The sequence below is a fragment of the Oncorhynchus mykiss genome, chromosome 22 (genome assembly GCF_057628025.1).
Source record: "Oncorhynchus mykiss isolate SJ-2025 chromosome 22, ASM5762802v1, whole genome shotgun sequence".
NCBI lineage: Eukaryota > Metazoa > Chordata > Actinopteri > Salmoniformes > Salmonidae > Oncorhynchus > Oncorhynchus mykiss.
In genome coordinates, this window is record NC_143043.1 from 53,634,879 (window position 1) to 53,654,425 (window position 19,547).

At 43.4% G+C, this 19,547-nt stretch overlaps 1 long non-coding RNA gene across 1 annotated transcript in view; it reads left to right on the top strand.

Annotated features, from left to right (window-relative positions):
- LOC149972915 (uncharacterized) overlaps positions 1 to 19,547 on the top strand; it is a 1,172,247-nt gene that overhangs the window by 137,078 nt on the left and 1,015,622 nt on the right. The window lies entirely within an intron of this gene.

A 19,547-nucleotide genomic window follows, 5' to 3' on the forward strand; every position in this document is an offset into this window, starting at 1 on the left:
ACCAGTAAGAATCCCGGCTCTCACAGACCTATTAGTTGCGAGGCATATTCGAAAACCTCCCTGGTCTCTGTAGTTGAATCTACAGTGGGGCAAAAAAGTATTTAGTCAGCCACCAATTGTGCAAGTTCTCCCACTTAAAAAGATGAGAGAGGCCTGTAATTTTCATCATAGGTACACTTCAATTATGACAGACAAAATGAGAAAAAAAATCCAGAAAATAACATTGTAGGATTTTTAATGAATTTATTTGCAAATTATGGTGAATGTTAATTTAGCAAAACAAGGTAGCTTTATTCACATCAGGGCCATTTAGCGAAACAAGGTAGATTTATTAATTTCAGGGTAATTTAGCGAAACAAGGTAGCTTTATTCACATCAGGGTAATTATGCGAAACAAGGTAGCTTTACTTACATCAGGGTAATTGTGTGAAACAAGGTAGCTTTATTCACAACATGTTAATTTAGCAAAACAAGGTAGCTTTTATTCATACCAGGGTCATTTAGCGAAACAAGGTAGATTTATTAATTTCAGGGTAATTTAGCGAAACAAGGTAGCTTTATTCACATCAGGGTAATTATGCGAAACAAGGTAGCTTTACTTACATCAGGGTAATTGTGTGAAACAAGGTAGCTTTATTCACATCAGGGTCATTTAGCTGAGTGTGGAGCAACTCCATACAATTTAAGGTGGTTGCGTTCACGTTAGGGGAACATAGCAGGGGTGAAGGTTAGCTGAAACCCCATACGACATGAGACTCTGTTAGCAACCAGCAGAACTGAGATAGAGGTAGCGACTTAGCTGAAACGCCACATGATTATTGCATTTCCATTTTGTATTCTATTCAGTAGCGTCTATGAGTCACATGATTATGAACCAAAGACACAGATACTTTCTGATGTTGTGAGATTTTCTCTGGTGTTTACAGAACGACTGGTGCTGTGAGATTAGGACATCAGGATTCAAGGACGCTGTGATACTAGAACATCAGGGCCTGCTTAGACAAGGCAATTGTAACAGTAGAGAAAAGGTTCGCAATATATGGGGAAAATGAATGGCTGTAGCATTGCCGTTATGCTGAGTACATGATGCATTGAATGCTAAGGCATAAATGTATGAAAGCCTGTAGTCTTGTTTTAAACGTTTGTCGTTCCTGTGCTGTACTTCTGTGTTAACGTTCAGTATTATGTATTGCTTTATGATTTGTGTGGACGCCAGGAAGAATAGCTGCTTTTTTTCGCAGTAGCTAATGGGGATCCTCATAAAATACTAATAGCCCTAACCTTAAACCTTAAACCCTACCCCTAACGCCGAACCTTAACACCTAGCCTAGCTAACGTTAGCCACCTAGCTAACCTAGCTAATATAAACCACAATAAGAAAATTGTGTACTGAACACGAATGCATTACGAAGAAAATAGTGCCTATTTCTATTTAATGTCTATTTAACGTTAATCTGTGATAGTGAGTTGGTTTACTGTGAATGCAGTCTCTGCTAACGTTAATCTGTGATAGTGAGTTGGTTTACTGTGAATGCAGTCTCTGCTAACGTTAATCTGTGATAGTGAGTTGATTTACTGTGAATGCAGTCTCTGCTAACGTTAATCTGTGATAGTGAGTTGGTTTACTGTGAATGCAGTCTCTGCTAACGTTAATCTGTGATAGTGAGTTGGTTTACTGTGAATGCAGTCTCTGCTAACGTTAATCTGTGATAGTGAGTTGGTTTACTTTGAATGCAGTCTCTGCTAACGTTAATCTGTGATCGTGAGTTGGTTTACTGTGAATGCAGTCTCTGCTAACGTTAATCTGTGATAGTGAGTTGGTTTACTGTGAATGCAGTCTCTGCTAACGTTAATCTGTGATAGTGAGTTGGTTTACTGTGAATGCAGTCTCTGCTAACGTTAATCTGTGATAGTGAGTTGGTTTACTGTGAATGCAGTCTCTGCTAACGTTAATCTGTGATAGTGAGTTGGTTTACTGTGAATGCAGTCCCTGCTAACGTTAATCTGTGATAGTGAGTTGGTTTCCTGTGAATGCAGTCTCTGCTAACGTTAATCTGTGATAGTGAGTTGGTTTACTGTGAATGCAGTCTCTGCTAACGTTAATCTGTGATCGTGAGTTGGTTTACTGTGAATGCAGTCTCTGCTAACGTTAATCTGTGATAGTGAGTTGGTTTACTGTGAATGCAGTCTCTGCTAACGTTAATCTGTGATAGTGAGTTGGTTTACTGTGAATGCAGTCCCTGCTAACGTTAATCTGTGATAGTGAGTTGGTTTACTGTGAATGCAGTCTCTGCTAACGTTAATCTGTGATAGTGAGTTGGTTTACTGTGAATGCAGTCTCTGCTAACGTTAATCTGTGATAGTGAGTTGGTTTACTGTGAATGCAGTCTCTGCTAACGTTAATCTGTGATAGTGAGTTGGTTTACTGTGAATGCAGTCTCTGCTAACGTTAATCTGTGATAGTGAGTTGGTTTACTGTGAATGCAGTCTCTGCTAACGTTAATCTGTGATAGTGAGTTGGTTTACTGTGAATGCAGTCTCTGCTAACGTTAATCTGTGATAGTGAGTTGGTTTACTTTGAATGCAGTCTCTGCTAACGTTAATCTGTGATAGTGAGTTGGTTTACTTTGAATGCAGTCTCTGCTAACGTTAATCTGTGATAGTGAGTTGGTTTACTGTGAATGCAGTCTCTGCTAACGTTAATCTGTGATAGTGAGTTGGTTTACTGTGAATGCAGTCTCTGCTAACGTTAATCTGTGATAGTGAGTTGGTTTACTGTGAATGCAGTCTCTGCTAACGTTAATCTGTGATAGTGAGTTGGTTTACTGTGAATGCAGTCTCTGCTAACATTAATCTGTGATAGTGAGTTGGTTTACTGTGAATGCAGTCTCTGCTAACGTTAATCTGTGATAGTGAGTTGGTTTACTGTGAATGCAGTCTCTGCTAACATTAATCTGTGATAGTGAGTTGGTTTACTGTGAATGCAGTCTCTGCTAACGTTAATCTGTGATAGTGAGTTGGTTTACTGTGAATGCAGTCTCTGCTAACGTTAATCTGTGATAGTGAGTTGGTTTACTGTGAATGCAGTCTCTGCTAACGTTAATCTGTGATAGTATGTTGGTTTACTGTGAAGGCAGTCTCTACTAATTTAGGAACATTGACTTTAAATTTCAATCCCGCTGTAACGGTGAACTTTCCGCTCTACGGATTGAGTAGAGCCCCTCATTGCAATAATGAAGTAACATTTACCCTGAAACCAGAGTGTTTGAAGTGTTTTAGTGGAGATTATCAACAATAATCCATAGTGACCAACACACACTTGAATAAATACCCCATGAGATTCAGAGAGATCACAGTCCACAGCATGAGCTCTACCTGACTAAAGTATCCCGTCCGTTATAAATGTCTTAAGTACACCATGTGGTTTTTTTCCCCCACTGTGGGAAATCAGTGGCTGGTGGCTAGTCTGTTAAATTAGACTTAATTCCCACACATTTAGACTGGGCAGATAAATCACCTTCCATCCAGTTACAGCCTGCTAGACCTTGGAACCCTATTTAATGTCAACTCATTACTGAGACGGTGGTCATTTATTAAACACGCTCGTCATTCATTAACCAGCGTTGTTTGGAACTCACAGGACAAGTTTGGAGCTGCATGGGACAATAGTGAGAACAGAACACCTCCACCTGCCAGCATTATTGGTTTGTAGCAGGTGACAATTACAGTGGGTAGTTTCTGAATATCCGTTTTTGGATTTTTTTATATTTTTTTATCATATCATAATATTTCTATATGCTTTGATCTTGCCATCTCAATGGCGCTTGTTTCCATGGCGCTTGTTATGTGTGAAAGTTGTGATTGTAAAGTCTGGTTGTAAAAAAAAATCATAATTACACTCCCAATAGGACCCGTTCACAGCACATGAAAGCACACATCAAACAATCAGGATTATAGTTAGCATAGCATTATGGCCCTTTGATGATGGTTTATGGGAAACGTCTCACCAGATAATCAAAGGATCCATTGTACAGCTGAACTGATACCAGACACTGTAAACAGGTTCTATGATTATTCTCACCCTGTCGGTCTGTAGGACACAGTATTATTGTGAGGGGGCCGATAGTAAATCAACTTGATTTGGAGGTACACACACACCCCGCCTCTCCTCACGAGAGAACCGCATACCGGGTCGTTAGCAATTGAGTTTTCAGAGGTTTTTTTTGGCGGCCACCTAGCTAAAATTCGAGAAATGTAAGAAATGTCAGATTTACCTGCATTCCAGATTGCCAAATAAAACAATAGATGGTATGAGTATACTGGTCTACAACACAGCCATCTGTGGGGTCGGCCGGGCTCAGTTGGGCCGACGATGACTCATAGTGATTTATTTTGATGGACTATATTCCCAGAGTTGGAAAATGTGTGATAGCAGTGCAGCAATGGTAGTTTTCTGTGTGTTAGGACTTATATCTCCATCCCATTCATTATTCCCATAGGGATTTTACCCTTTGACAAACAATCTCAGTACACGACAAGTTATTGCTCACTTATACCCTTTAATCACACTGTATATCATTGGAAAGCTTAGATTCCCACTGCTTTCCATCAGACACCATTTTCGGGAATGTTCAAGTCAACAGAACTTTGACCTTTGTCATGATCTTTAAAATAAATAAAAAAAATCACGATGAGACATCGTCGGCCCAACTGAGCCCGACAGCACATATTTGGGGAAGAGGGGCATGGCTCATGGACTACATGGCGCAAAGCGGGTTTTCTCCTCTCATCTCCCTGCTTGCAGGTCCCTTGCGCGTTGCCATAGCAACCTGACTCACACGACTTTGAGCTATAAATGCGATATTTAGCAGGTTGAACATAGTGAGAATATCATTTAGAAATTGATAGTGCAGTTTGTTTCAGGGATTTTACAACTAGCTAACTACTTCTGAAAAAGCATTCTGATATTGACTTTGGTACTATTGTATATAGCTACATGTTCTAGCTAGCTACCTAGCTAGCCAGCCGTTCTAGAGACAGCATTGCATTGTGGGTTTTGTAGTCGACTTGAGCTCTGCAGATTTCCACAATTTTCACAAGTTGCTTCTAAATTTACTATAGTTATGAAATGTGACATTTAGTCACAATACATATTGTTATCACATATTTGCGATATTTAACAATGTAAATAATTAAACATTTCTGGTTTTGAGTGGATTATTCCTTTAAAACAGCATTGTTGAGTGGCAATGGACAGGGAGTGTGGTGTGGGGACTGCTGCTCGTGTCTTGCTACAGCGGAGGAGAGAACGATGGAGACTCTCAAGAAATACGTTGTTGCGCTCATCCGTCAGATGCACTCCACCCCGACAGTACATCCCAGGGACACACTGCTTAATGGCAGGGTGGGAGATTGTGTTCCGTGAAATGTGTACACCAGCTGATTGACGGAGCTCCAGGCCCCCTCTATGCACCTGTTCATCTTCTGGTCCCCCTCTGGAACATCCAGATATCAGAGAAGACCACCGTTGTCCTGGGGAAACATTCGGATGACCACCTCTAAATCCGTGTACCAGTGCCGTCCCCCTGGTGCATCCCAAGTCGTTTTCCACCGAGGTGGATGACCAGGATGTCAGGTGGAGAAGTAGCACAGGCCCTTTGCTGGTGTAGAGCACCAAGCAGTTTGTGCCTCTTCATGCCTTGCTCTCTGAGCCGCCTAATGTGACAGTCAATAATGTATATGAATAGTTAATGGGTAGGCTACATGTAGATTGTTTGTGTATTTTCCAGAAGCTCGATTGATTGTGTTGTGTTTACGAGAGATCAGGGACACATTTTCTTCTTCTCCAGTTTACTTACTTTTTTGACTTAAATAGGTTTATTTTTTTATTTTTTCGCTTCCCTCTGGAAAATCAGCTGTTAATATTAAATAAATACTAATAACTACATTATTTCCGTTGCCATTTGTCATTATTATGTATGTTTTACTTTACTGTACTTGTGTTGCTGTGTTATGCTGTGTTATGCTGTGTTATGCTGTGTTATGATGTGTTATGCTGTGTTATGCTGTGTTATGCTGTGTTATGATGTGTTATGGTGTGTTATGCTGTGTTATGCTGTGTTACGATGTGTTATGCTGTGTTATACTGTGTTATGCTGTGTTATGATGTGTTATGCTGTGTTATGCTGTGTTATGCTGTGTTATGATGTGTTATGGTGTGTTATGCTGTGTTATGCTGTGTTATGATGTGTTATGATGTGTTATGGTGTGTTATACTGTGTTATGATGTGTTATGGTGTGTTATGCTGTGTTATGCTGTGTTATGATGTGTTATGCTGTGTTATGATGTGTTATGCTGTGTTATGATGTGTTATGCTGTGTTATGATGTGTTATGATGTGTTATGCTGTGTTACGCTGTGTTATGCTGTGTTATACTGTGTTATGATGTGTTATACTGTGTTATGCTGTGTTATGATGTGTTATGATGTGTTATGCTGTGTTATGCTGTGTTACGATGTGTTATGATGTGTTACGCTGTGTTATGCTGTGTTATGCTGTGTTATACTGTGTTATGATGTGTTATACTGTGTTATGCTGTGTTATGATGTGTTATGCTGTGTTATGATGTGTTATTCTGTGTTATGATGTGTTATGCTGTGTTATGATGTGTTACGCTGTGTTATGATGTGTTATGATGTTGTAATAATGAATTAATAATGTTCCATAATCACCTTCCGATGTAAAAACCGTAGAAATGTCAATCAAAAAACTATGTTTTAATTGGGAAGTAGGAATAGGGCTGAAGCCAAACAAAGAAAGGCAATTCATGAGCAACACAGTCCCTACTCCACCCATGAGCAACACAGTCCCTACTCCACCCATGAGCAACACAGTCCCTACTCCACCCATGAACAACACAGTCCCTACTCCACCCATGAGCAACACAGTCCCTACTCCACCCATGAGCAACACAGTCCCTACTCCACCCATGAGCAACACAGTCCCTACTCCACCCATGAGCAACACAGTCCCTACTCCACCCATGAGCAACACAGTCCCTACTCCACCCATGAGCAACACAGTCCCTACTCCACCCATGGACAACACAGTCCCTACTCCACCCATGAACAACACAGTCCCTACTCCACCCATGAGCAACACAGTCCCTACTCCACCCATGAGCAACACAGTCCCTACTCCACCCATGAGCAACACAGTCCCTACTCCACCCATGAGCAACACAGTCCCTACTCCACCCATGAGCAACACAGTCCCTACTCCACCCATGAGCAACACAGTCCCTACTCCACCCATGAGCAACACAGTCCCTACTCCACCCATGAGCAACACAGCCCCTACTCCACCCATGAGCAACACAGTCCCTACTCCACCCATGAGCAACACAGTCCCTACTCCACCCATGAGCAACACAGTCCCTACTCCACCCATGAGCAACACAGTCCCTACTCCACCCATGAGCAACACAGTCCCTACTCCACCCATGAACAACACAGTCCCTACTCCACCCATGAACAACACAGTCCCTACTCCACCCATGAACAACACAGTCCCTACTCCACCCATGAACAACACAGTCCCTACTCCACCCATGAACAACACAGTCCCTACTCCACCCATGAACAACACAGTCCCTACTCCACCCATGAACAACACAGTCCCTACTCCACCCATGAACAACACAGTCCCTACTCCACCCATGAACAACACAGTCCCTACTCCACCCATGAACAACACAGTCCCTACTCCACCCATGAGCAACACAGTCCCTACTCCACCCATGAGCAACACAGTCCCTACTCCACCCATGAACAACACAGTCCCTACTCCACCCATGAGCAACACAGTCCCTACTCCACCCATGAGCAACACAGTCCCTACTCCACCCATGAGCAACACAGTCCCTACTCCACCCATGAACAACGCAGTCCCTACTCCACCCATGAGCAACACAGTCCCTACTCCACCCATGAACAACACAGTCCCTACTCCACCCATGAACAACACAGTCCCTACTCCACCCATGAGCAACACAGTCCCTACTCCACCCATGAGCAACACAGTCCCTACTCCACCCATGAACAACACAGTCCCTACTCCACCCATGAACAACACAGTCCCTACTCCACCCATGAACAACACAGTCCCTACTCCACCCATGAACAACACAGTCCCTACTCCACCCATGAGCAACACAGTCCCTACTCCACCCATGAGCAACACAGTCCCTACTCCACCCATGAGCAACACAGTCCCTACTCCACCCATGAGCAACACAGTCCCTACTCCACCCATGAGCAACACAGTCCCTACTCCACCCATGAGCAACACAGTCCCTACTCCACCCATGAACAACACAGTCCCTACTCCACCCATGAACAACACAGTCCCTACTCCACCCATGAGCAACACAGTCCCTACTCCACCCATGAGCAACACAGTCCCTACTCCACCCATGAGCAACACAGTCCCTACTCCACCCATGAGCAACACAGTCCCTACCCCACCCATGAACAACACAGTCCCTACTCCACCCATGGACAACACAGTCCCTACTCCACCCATGAGCAACACAGTCCCTACTCCACCCATGAGCAACACAGTCCCTACTCCACCCATGAGCAACACAGTCCCTACTCCACCTATGAGCAACACAGTCCCTACTCCACCCATGCTCCACCAAGGTTTTACAACAACACAGTCCCTACTCCACCAATGCTCCACCAAGGTTTTACAACAACACAGTCCCTACTCCACCCATGCTCCACCAAGGTTTTACAACAACACAGTCCCTACTCCACCCATGCTCCACCAAGGTTTTACAACAACACAGTCCCTATTCCACCCATGCTCCACCAAGGTTTTACAACAACACAGTCCCTACTCCACCCATGATCCACCAAGGTTTTCCAGCACACAGCTTTGACCTACTACAGTAGCTATGCTGGTCTATTGGACTTCAAACAATGTGTAGGCATGTTGCTTAGGATTCAAATCTTCTCAAACAGCCTGATTCATACTCTCTGTCTGTAGGCTACAATATCAAGGTTTGATCTAAACAACAGCTGCCTATAGAGTACCACAGTGTGAGTCATAACACCCATAAAACCTAGCGGTTAAACAGGGAAATGGTTCCAATCGTTTTTTCACCATTCATTGTTTCCATAGGGGATTTTAGAAACACCTAAAATAAGAGCTATGTTTTGTGTAGACTGTTTTGATAACTGTGTAAATCTCTCTTGGACAAGTTGACTTTTATCAATATATTAGTCTGTATTTACACCCCAAAAAATGAAATGTAGTAATGAATAAATCTGCTACAGTACATTTCTTTAAATGGACAATTCTGTGAACTGTCTTGTGCACGTTTTAAATTGATACAATACCTATTAGCAAAGGTGTCAGCAAGAGATGATGTGCAAGGAGCATGCTGGGATTTGTAGTTTTGCATGATGTCTACTTTGATGCTAATTAGCATTTTCGAATCTGAGAGTAAATAGACCAGAATATATTGAGCTACAATAGTCATTTACAACATTAACAGTGTCTACACTGTATTTCTGATCAATTTGATGTTATTTTAATGGACAAAAAAATTGCTTTTCTTTCAAAACAAGGACATTTCTAAGTGACCCAACACATTTGAATGGTAGTGTAGTTTTTAAAAATGTAACTAGGCAGTAAAGAACAAATTCTTATTTACAATGACGGCCTAGGAACAGTGGGTTAACTGCCTTGTTCAGGGGAACAGTGGGTTAACTGCCTTGTTCAGGGGAACAGTGGGTTAACTGCCTTGTTCAGGGGAACAGTGGGGTTAACTGCCTTGTTCAGGGGAACAGTGGGTTAACTGCCTTGTTCAGGGGAACAGTGGGTTAACTGCCTTATTCAGGGGAAGAACAACAGATGTTTACCTTGTCAACTCTGGGATTCGGTCCAGCAACACGTTTACTAGTCCAACTCTCTAACCACTATTATTTATTTTATTTTTATTTCATTTCAACTTAATTTAACCAGGTAGGCCAGTTGAGAACAAGTTCTCATTTGCAACTGCGACCTGGCCAAGATAAAGCAAAGCAGTGTGACAAAAACAACAACACAGAGTTACACATAAACAAATGTACAGTCAATAACACTACAGAAAAATATATGTGCAGTGTGTGCAAATGTAGAAGAGTGGGGAGGTAAGGCAAGAAAAAGGCCATAGAGGGGAAATAATTACAATTTAGCATTAACACTGGAGTAATAGATGTGCAGATGATGATGTGCAAGTAGAGATACTGGGGTGCAAAAGAGGGTAAGTGATAATATGGGGATGAGGTAGTTGGGTGATTGTACCTGTACACAGCCAGTGATCTGTGAACTGCTCTGACAGCTGATGCTTTAAGTTAGTGAGGGAGATATGAGTCTCCAGCTTCAGTGATTTTTGCAATTCGTTCCAGTTATTGGCAGCAGAGAACTGGAAGGAAAGGCGGACAAAGGGAGTGTTGGCTTTGGGGATGACCAGTGAGATACACCTGCTGGAGCATGTGATACAGGTGGGTGCTGCTATGGTGACCAGTGAGCTGAGATAAGGCGGAGCTTTACCTAGCATAGACTTGTAGATGACCTGGAGCCAGTGGGTTTGGCGACGAATAAGGAGTGAGGGCCAGCCAACGAGAGCATACAGGTCGCAGTGGTGGGTAGGTTATGGGGCTATGGTGACAAAACGGATGGCACTGTGATAGACTACATTCAGTTTGCTGAGTGGAGTGTTGGAGGCTATTTTGTAAATTGCATAACCGAAGTCAACGATCAGTAGGATAGTCAGTTCTACGAGGGTATGTTTGGCAGCATGAGTGAAGGATGCTTCGTTCCGAAATAGGAAGCCGATTCTAGATTTAATTTTGGACTGGAGATGCTTAATATGAGTCTGGAAGGAGAGTTTACAGTCTAACCAGACACCTAGTTATTTGTAGTTGTCCACATATTCTAGGTCAGAACCGTCCAAAGTAGAGATGCTAGTCGGGCAGAGGGGTGCGGGCAGCAATCAGTTGAAGAGCATGCACTTAGTTTTACTAGTATTTTAAAGCAGTTGGAGGCCACGAAAGGCTACCTGCCACCCCAGGTTATTATAAAACCACTACGCTTGAGCTGGGTGTGATGAGAAAACTGATCTACGTAAAGCAGAGCTTGTGAACATAGGCCCTACATACCACCCACGATGGTCAGCCACCACTACCACAGACCCTGCTGTGTGAAGCTATTGCCCAACCAACCATCTACCATCCTCGGTCCTGGAGCAACAGATGTTTGAGACAGCTCTCCAATCCCAATTAGCCCCTCAACCTCCTCTTCTCCCCTCTCATTGTGCTGCAAGCGTACTTGTGTCTGTTGTAGTACCACATCATTCAGAGAGATTGTATCTAGCGGTAATTATTGGTTAACACTCCCCTCTACACCCCTCCAGCCCTCTTTATTGTGTTGACGTCTCAACTACGGCAGCCATCGTTAATCACGCCATTTAGGATGGAGCTGAACCCAGAGACCCTGGACCGCCCCTCCGCCCACTGCTGGTTGGTGAGGAAATGTTCAATGTTCAATCCCTTCTCCGTTCAATCAGAGAGACACAAGGACACAACAAAAGACGTGCGGAAATCGAGAGAGATTCTCTCATAGTGCCTTCAGAAAGTGTTCATACCCCTTGACTTATTCCACATTGTGTTATGTTACAGCCTGGATTCAAAATGGATCAAATATTTTTTTTTATTCCCCGATCGACATACAATACCGCATAAGGACAAAGTGAAAATGTGTTTTTTTTTTAAACTTTTTGCAGATTTTATAAAAAATTAAATACAGAAATGTCTCATTTATATACTGTAAGTATTCAGAGTCAATACATGTTAGAATCACCTTTGGCAGCGATTACCCAGAAAGACTCACAGCTGTAAGTCTCTAAGAGCTTTGCACACCTGGATTCTACAGTATTTATACATTGTTTTTTTGTTTTTTTAATTCTTCATGCTCTGTCAAATTGGTTGTTGATCATTGCTAGACAGCTATTTTCAAGTCTTGCCATAGATTTTCAAGCCGATTTAATTCAATACTGTAACTTGGCCACTCAGGATCATTATGTTTTAGGTTATTGTCCTGCTGAAAGGTGATTTAGTCTCCCAGGGTCTGGTGGAACGCAGACTGAATCAGGTTTTCCTCTAGGATTTTGCCTGTTCTTAGCTCTATTCCAATTATTTTTATCCTAGAAATCTCCCTTTTCTTTGCCGATAACAAGCATACCGATAACATGATGCAGCCACCACCATGCTTGAAAATATGAAGAGTGGTATTGTGTTGTATTGGATTTGCCCCAAACATAATGCTTTGTATTCAGGACATAAAGGTAATTTCTTTGCCACATTTTTTGCAGTTTTACTTTAGTGCCTTTAGTGCAAACAGGATGCATGTTTTGGAATATTGTTATTCTGTACAGCCTTCCTTCTTTTCACTGTGTCAATTAGGTTAGTTTTGTGGAGTAACTACAATGTTGTTGATCCATCCTCAGCTGTCTCCTATCACAGCCATTAAACTCTGTAACTGTTTTAAAGTCACCATTGGCCTCATTGTGAAATCCCTGAAAGGTTTCCTTCCTCTCCGGCAACTGAGTTAGGAAGGACTCCTGTATCTTTGTAATGTCTGGGTGTATTGATAAACCATCCATAGTATAATTAATAATTCACGATGCTCAAAGGGATATTCAATGTCTGCTTTTTTATTTTATTTTTTACCCATCTACCAATAGGTACCCTTCTTTGCGAGGCATTCGAAAACCTCCCTGTTCTCTGTAGTTGAATCTCTGTGGTTGAAATTCACTGATTGACAGAGGGACCTTACAGATATCTCAATTCAATCCATTTTAAATTCAGGCTGTAACAGAACACACCGTCATAACAAACACACATGTAACAGCCGTCACTATTATACTATACATGTAGCAAGGTGTTAAGTGCTAGTTTGTTTACATGTTTGTTTTGTTATTTATTTTCCCCCTATTGGCATCTACTAACCAAACACAACCTAACCTCAACCACCAAGTGAAACACCAGTTGGTGACCTAAGATTGGTAATATTCAAGACTAAACTGGGTTTAACCAGAACAAAAATGTTGGAAAAGTCAAGAGTTATGAACACATTCTGAAGAGTTATGAAGGCTCTGTATCTGTCACGTTTTGGAGGGATTCGTCTTTCACATTGTCACGATCGTCAGAGGAGACCAAAGCGCAATTAGAATACATTATACTTTTAATCAAGATCGCCACCATACAAAAGTGCAAACACAGGCAACTAAACATAGACAATAACCCACAAAATACCCAAAGTAGATGGCTGCCTAAATATGGTTCCCAATCAGAGACAACGATAAACACCTGCCTCTGATTGAGAACCAATCTAGGCCACTGTAGACATATATAAACACCTAGATGATAACACAACCCCAAAAACCTACAAAACCCCTAGACAGTACCAAAAACAAAAACATCACCCATGTCACACCCTGACCTAACCAAAACAATAAAGAAAACAAACAATACTCAGGTCAAGTCGTGACATACATTCAGTGTCTAGACTAGTGTACACCGTCCAGCATCAGAATGACATTTCTCTGAAGCATAGACTCATAAACAGAACTCAGATTTAAAATGAGAAAAGATACAAAAGTCAACATTTTAGTGTGTTTATATTTGGTGCAGCCCTGTGGTTCATCTGTAAGCTTTCTAGCTTTCGTTGTCAGTGTTGTGTTTGCGTTCCAAACCTTCCTACCGTCTCCAGTGTAATCCAGGGGTCAGACAGTGTCAGCAGGGGATACCCTCTCTGTGTCACATTTGTGTATGAATGGCTGAGGGCTGAATGGCTCTTTTTACTGCCCGGTGTAGACCTTGCCCTAAGGCCCCAGCTCTCCTCCCTCCAGCGCGACAGGGTGTCCACAGTGTGCATCATTTCTTTAGGAATTGTTGAGCATCTGTACACTTCTTTCAAAGTGCTCAAACTTCACTGGAGTGCTCTGGACATTTAGTAAGAGTGAACAAAGGAGGGAGTAGGCATCTTGTTGGCATCAATTCATACAAACCATCATGTAAATAGCTGTGTATTTTTTTTCTATTTGGTTAGTTACATAACTTCTGTTTATCCTCAAGAGCATCCCAGTCACTTCAAGTAGGTTAGCTTACCCAGGGTTTTTAACTGGGGTCTCATCCATTCTCTGTCTATCTGTCCCAGCTCTCCTCCCTGCAGCAGAGAGAAAGAACATTAAAGTATTAAAGTAGACAGTTGGATTAGCTCTGTCCCCCCCCCCCCCCCCCCCCCCCCCGCCACCCTGCCTTCTGCTCTGCTAGCTAATGAGCGGACACGCCCACCAATAGAACTGGCGTTTTCTAATCAGATGTTCCTCTCATCTGTGTGAGATGGGTACAATGTATTTATCCCCCCCCCCCCCTCTTCGAAACACAAGTTGAGACAATAACATAAAATCTTGTCTCCCAAATGCTGCAAACCGGTGCCTGTGAGGCGCTTCAACCTAACATGTTGACATGGAGACCTACAGTAAGACACACAAGTGGGATTGAACAGGAGAGCCTGCCTGTATTGTAGGTGCTGGCTGTCTTAAACAGGGGAGCCTGCCTGTATTGTAGGTGCTGGCTGTCTTAAACAGGAGAGCCTGCCTGTATTGTAGGTGCTGGCTGTCTTAAACAGGAGAGCCTGCCTGTATTGTAGGTGCTGGCTGTCTTAAACAGGAGATCCTGCCTGTCTTGTAGGTGCTGGCTGTCTTAAACAGGAGAGCCTGTCTGTATTGTAGGTGCTGGCTGTCTTAAACAGGAGAGCCTGCCTGTAAAACAGGTCATCTCCTGAATCCCCTGCTCTGTGAACGGAAGACTCTGTGAACGGAGGACCTGCTCTGTGAACGGAGGATTCTGTGAACGGAGGACTCTGTGAACGGAGGACCTGCTCTGTGAACGGAGGACTCTGTGAACGGAGAACTCTGTGAACGGAGGACCTGTCTAGTATTTAAATGACCTGGGAAGAGATGATCTATGTGCTCTAACCCAAGGCCAGGGGACAAACACAGGCCTCTCTGCTGTTCAAGCTCCTCTACATATATTTCTCAAGGACATTTCTTGGCATCTAACAACAACAAATAGCAGGACCACAACACAGCTAGCACTATGAGGGAGAAACATTAAGCATAAGGATTTCTTTCTGAAACGCTAAACTAAAGATAGGAGTCTCTTCTTTTCATTTTTCTGTTTAAACCGACCAAACGTTCCAGAACTTTCTGTGTGACTGTGTACACCCACCCTCCGAGTAGCACTCTGACCCCTGCCAGCTCCTAAACAAAACACCATCTCCTTTAGCAAGTGGTCGGTCAGAGCCAGGACTGGACGGCCCAAGGGGCTAATGGGGGAATTATCAATCTGTTCATTGGCTGTTTTGTCAGGAGGATCTCTGAAAGGCTGAGAGGGTGGATCTGTCAACGGATAATTTATGAAATTGAATTCACTAATTAGAATCCACCTTCCCGCCTCTTTCTCTCTGACTTTCCCCTTCTCTATCTTTCCCTCCTTCCCTTCTCTTCCCCTCTCAGCCGTCTCTCTACCACCAGCTAGCCCAACAGCAGTGGCAACAATGCAGCGTTATGAGGACAACTAGTTCCATTGGGCTCGTTGTGTAGCAGCAGTGCAGAGACGACCTAGCTGCGGTATTAACGGGGAAGGAGAGGAGGAGAGAGGGGATGTTTAATTAAGATGGATGATTTATGGAGGGGAATAGAGACACAACCGTAACAGAACAGGAGTCACAGCTGATGAGGTCACACTTGTTCTGGTTTGTTCACATGGTGGATGGATGGTGGGTTGGTTGGTGGGTGGGTGGGTGGGTGGGTGGGTGGGTGGGTGGGTGGGTGGGTGGGTGGGTGGGTGGGTGGATGGGTGAGTGGATGGATGGTGGGTGGATGGATGGATGGATGGATGGTGGGTGGGTGGATGGATGGATGGATGGTGGGTGGGTGGGTGGGTGGGTGGGTGGGTGGGTGGGTGGGTGGGTGGGTGGGTGGGTGGGTGGGTGGGTGGGTGGGTGGGTGGGTGGGTGGGTGGGTGGATGGATGGATGGATGGATGGATGGATGGTGGGTGGGTGGGTGGATGGGTGGATGGTGGGTGGATGGATGGATGGTGGGTGGATGGGTGGATGGATGGATGGATGAATGGATGGATGGATGGATGGATGGATGGTTGGTGGATGGATGGTGGATGGATGGAGGGTGGGTGGATGGATGGTCGGTGGGAGATAGGCCTTTAAGCAGCAGACTCTGGCTCCAAGGGTCACGTGTTCAATCTCAGTGCTAAACACTGGTTTGTTTAAACCTGTCCCAAACCTTAACCCATAACTTAACCACACGGAATGAATGCTTAAGGTTGTACTTTTGCCGAGTTTGACAGCTAAGATACGCCACTACATGGCCTAATTAAAACGTCAACCCATAGCATAAATCTGTTGCTGCAGTTACATCACGGTAACCATGATGTTTGATTTGGACATTGGGTTGTATTCCCAAGGCATGGAATCTCGGATTCACAACCAAATATTGTGTGCCCACTGACCAACTACTTAATTTGACCGATCCCCCCCAACATTTTTTGGGGGGGGCTTTAACCCAACATTTATTTTAACACTCTGTCTCAAGAGATTACCAAGGGACAGCAACTCAAAACCAAAATGGAGACAATTGGAGATGACAATTTCATTTTTATGTTAAACAGATGTAGCACAAGGGTGCTATTCTAGGTTCTTCCCTTCCTAGTCCCTGGTCCTTCTTCCCTTCCCCGTCCTGGGTCCTTCTTCCCTTCCTAGTCCTTGGCCCTTCTTCCCTTCCTCGTCCTGGGCCCTTCTTCCCTTCCTAGTCCTTGGCCCTTCTTCCCTTCCTAGTCCTGGGTCCTTCTTCCCTTCATCGTCCTTGGCCCTTCTTCCCTTCCTAGTCCTTGGCCCTTCTTCCCTTCCTAGCCCTGGGCTCTTCTTCCCTTCCTAGTCCTTGGCCCTTCTGCTCAACCAGGCAGATAATAGAGGCTTGTTTGGACAACCCTGTCATTCAGCCTCTAACAAGCTGATCCCACAGGGACTGACAGGCGGGGGGGACAGGGGTTAAACTGACTGTGGACATGACAAACCACCAGTGTTTAGTGTGGCATCAACTATTCATCGGGATACTTAACCCTTGAATGCCGTTATTAGAATGAAGGATGCAGGACCATGGCGCATCTGGGAGGATTGGAATCGTTGCAAAACCAGAAACCCTTTTCAGACTATATATTTCATGAACGCCCATGATTTGGGCTCTGTTGATATGTCACTAAATTCCTTATTAAACCTTGACCCCGAGGTAAGGCCTCACTCTCGATTCTGTGTACCTGAACTACCACTACCCCTGCTCTAATTCCTGTAAATGGCCAGGTAATGATGTGTGTTAAAGCACTTTGTCTATCTGGCTATCTTTCAGCTTTCCTGTTCCCACAGTGCAGTGATAAGCCTACTTCACAGACTTTACAGATAGCTCATGGTGAACGCAAGGAGATCATTACAGCCCAGCCTGTCACTTTCCTTCACCATTCACTTGCCAAGGGGCAAACAAGTTAAATATATTTGTTTTACATTTAGAATTTAGAACAGGGCTGTAAATGTGGCTAACCATTAGCCACATTTCTGTTTTTTTTGGGGAAATAATTTGAAACCTACATGAAAATATTAGAGCAGTCTATCAAAAAAACGAACATTGATCTTTTAAAAAAAGGAAATTATTATATTCTGCCTGTTGTCATATTTTATTTAACTAGGCAAGTCAGTTAGGAACAAATTCTTATTTTCAATGATGACCTAGGAACAGTGGGTGAACTGCCTGTTCAGGGGCAGAACAACAGATTTGTACCTTGTCAACTCGGGGATTTGAACTTGCAACCATTCCGGTTACTAGTCAAACACTCAAACCACTAGGCTACCCTGCCGCCCCTGCTGCCATAGAGGTATTTAACACTAAAAAACCCATTGCCTCATGGATATAATGCTGCAATATATTAGTTGATCTATGTGACTGATCATGAATGAACTTCTTGCTTCATTTACGGCCCTGTAATGTCCCACTGGCCACACACTGGTTGAATCAATGTTGTGTCCAATGTAATTTTTCAATGTATTGTGACATGGAATCTACATGGAAGATACATTGGATTTTATATAATGTATCAAAGTGGGCCTTCATCCTTCATTCTAATAACAGCATTCAAGGGTTAAGTATCTTGTTTTTTTGTGACGGTGGAATTTCAACCCGCAGGATTATGTTATCATCGTAACCAATTTTCTTTCATATCCAAACCTTGTATAAAACATGTTGAATTTGTACCTTGAAAACAATGTCAGACCTTCAATGTTATATCAACTAGCAGGAGAAGAAGAAGAAAAACTAGAGGCTGGACAGCACCTCCTACTGGAGAATTGATATACAGTTATCATTTAGTCTCCCATTCAGGGTTTCTCAATCGCAACCAAAGGTTGAGACCCATAAAGTCTGCCATGATGGATTCAGTGAAAAACACTTAATATGCTACTCTTCTGGCACCGAATGACCAATCTGCACCAAACGTGATATGTGGCATCTATGGACCAAGGTCTCTCAAAGCAGTATTTTCCAGACTAGTACATAAAAAAAACAGGACTGCGATTGACTAACAAATCATTAATGTGGGTGTGGCCTGGCACATAAATGTATATAAATCAGTCAAGGATATCCGTACTGTTAACACAATTTGGTACACATGTTGCAAACACTGTCAAGACTCAACATATGCAAGAACATTCATATCGACCACACGGTGGCGCTATACCGGGCACATGTTCATCTCTCTTGATCTGTTTGACTCAGAGTGCTGAAATTTGGCACACATGCTCAGTGATATGAGTCTAGATAACCCAAGCGATACCCCAGACACCACCAATTTTGACGAAGTGCATGTTGCGTCTTACCATAGAGATCCGGATATTACGAAATTACACTGATTGGTCGAAGGGGGGGGGGGGGGTGGGGGTGCGTTATAGTAATCAACTGATTGGAGAGGCCGTGTGGAGGGCTCTGTCGTTTTTCTGATTGGATAGGTCGTGTGGAAGGCTCTGTCGTTTTTCTGATTGGATAGGTCGTGTGGAGGGCTCTGTCGTTTTTCTGATTGGATAGGTCGTGTGGAAGGCTCTGTCGTTTTTCTGATTGGATAGGTCGTGTGGAGGGCTCTATCGTTTTTCTGATTGGATAGGTCGTGTGGAAGGCTCTGTCGTTTTTCTGATTGGATAGGCCGTGTGGAGGGCTCTGTCCTTTTTCTGATTGGATAGGTCGTGTGCAGGGCTATAATAATCAACTGAAATGTATGTTGAAATTAGATTGATGTAACAACCTGTTACGTTGGTTAAGTCAGGTTCAGTCAATATATTTAAGTTGAAGTGTTTTACCCTAATTTCAATGTTTA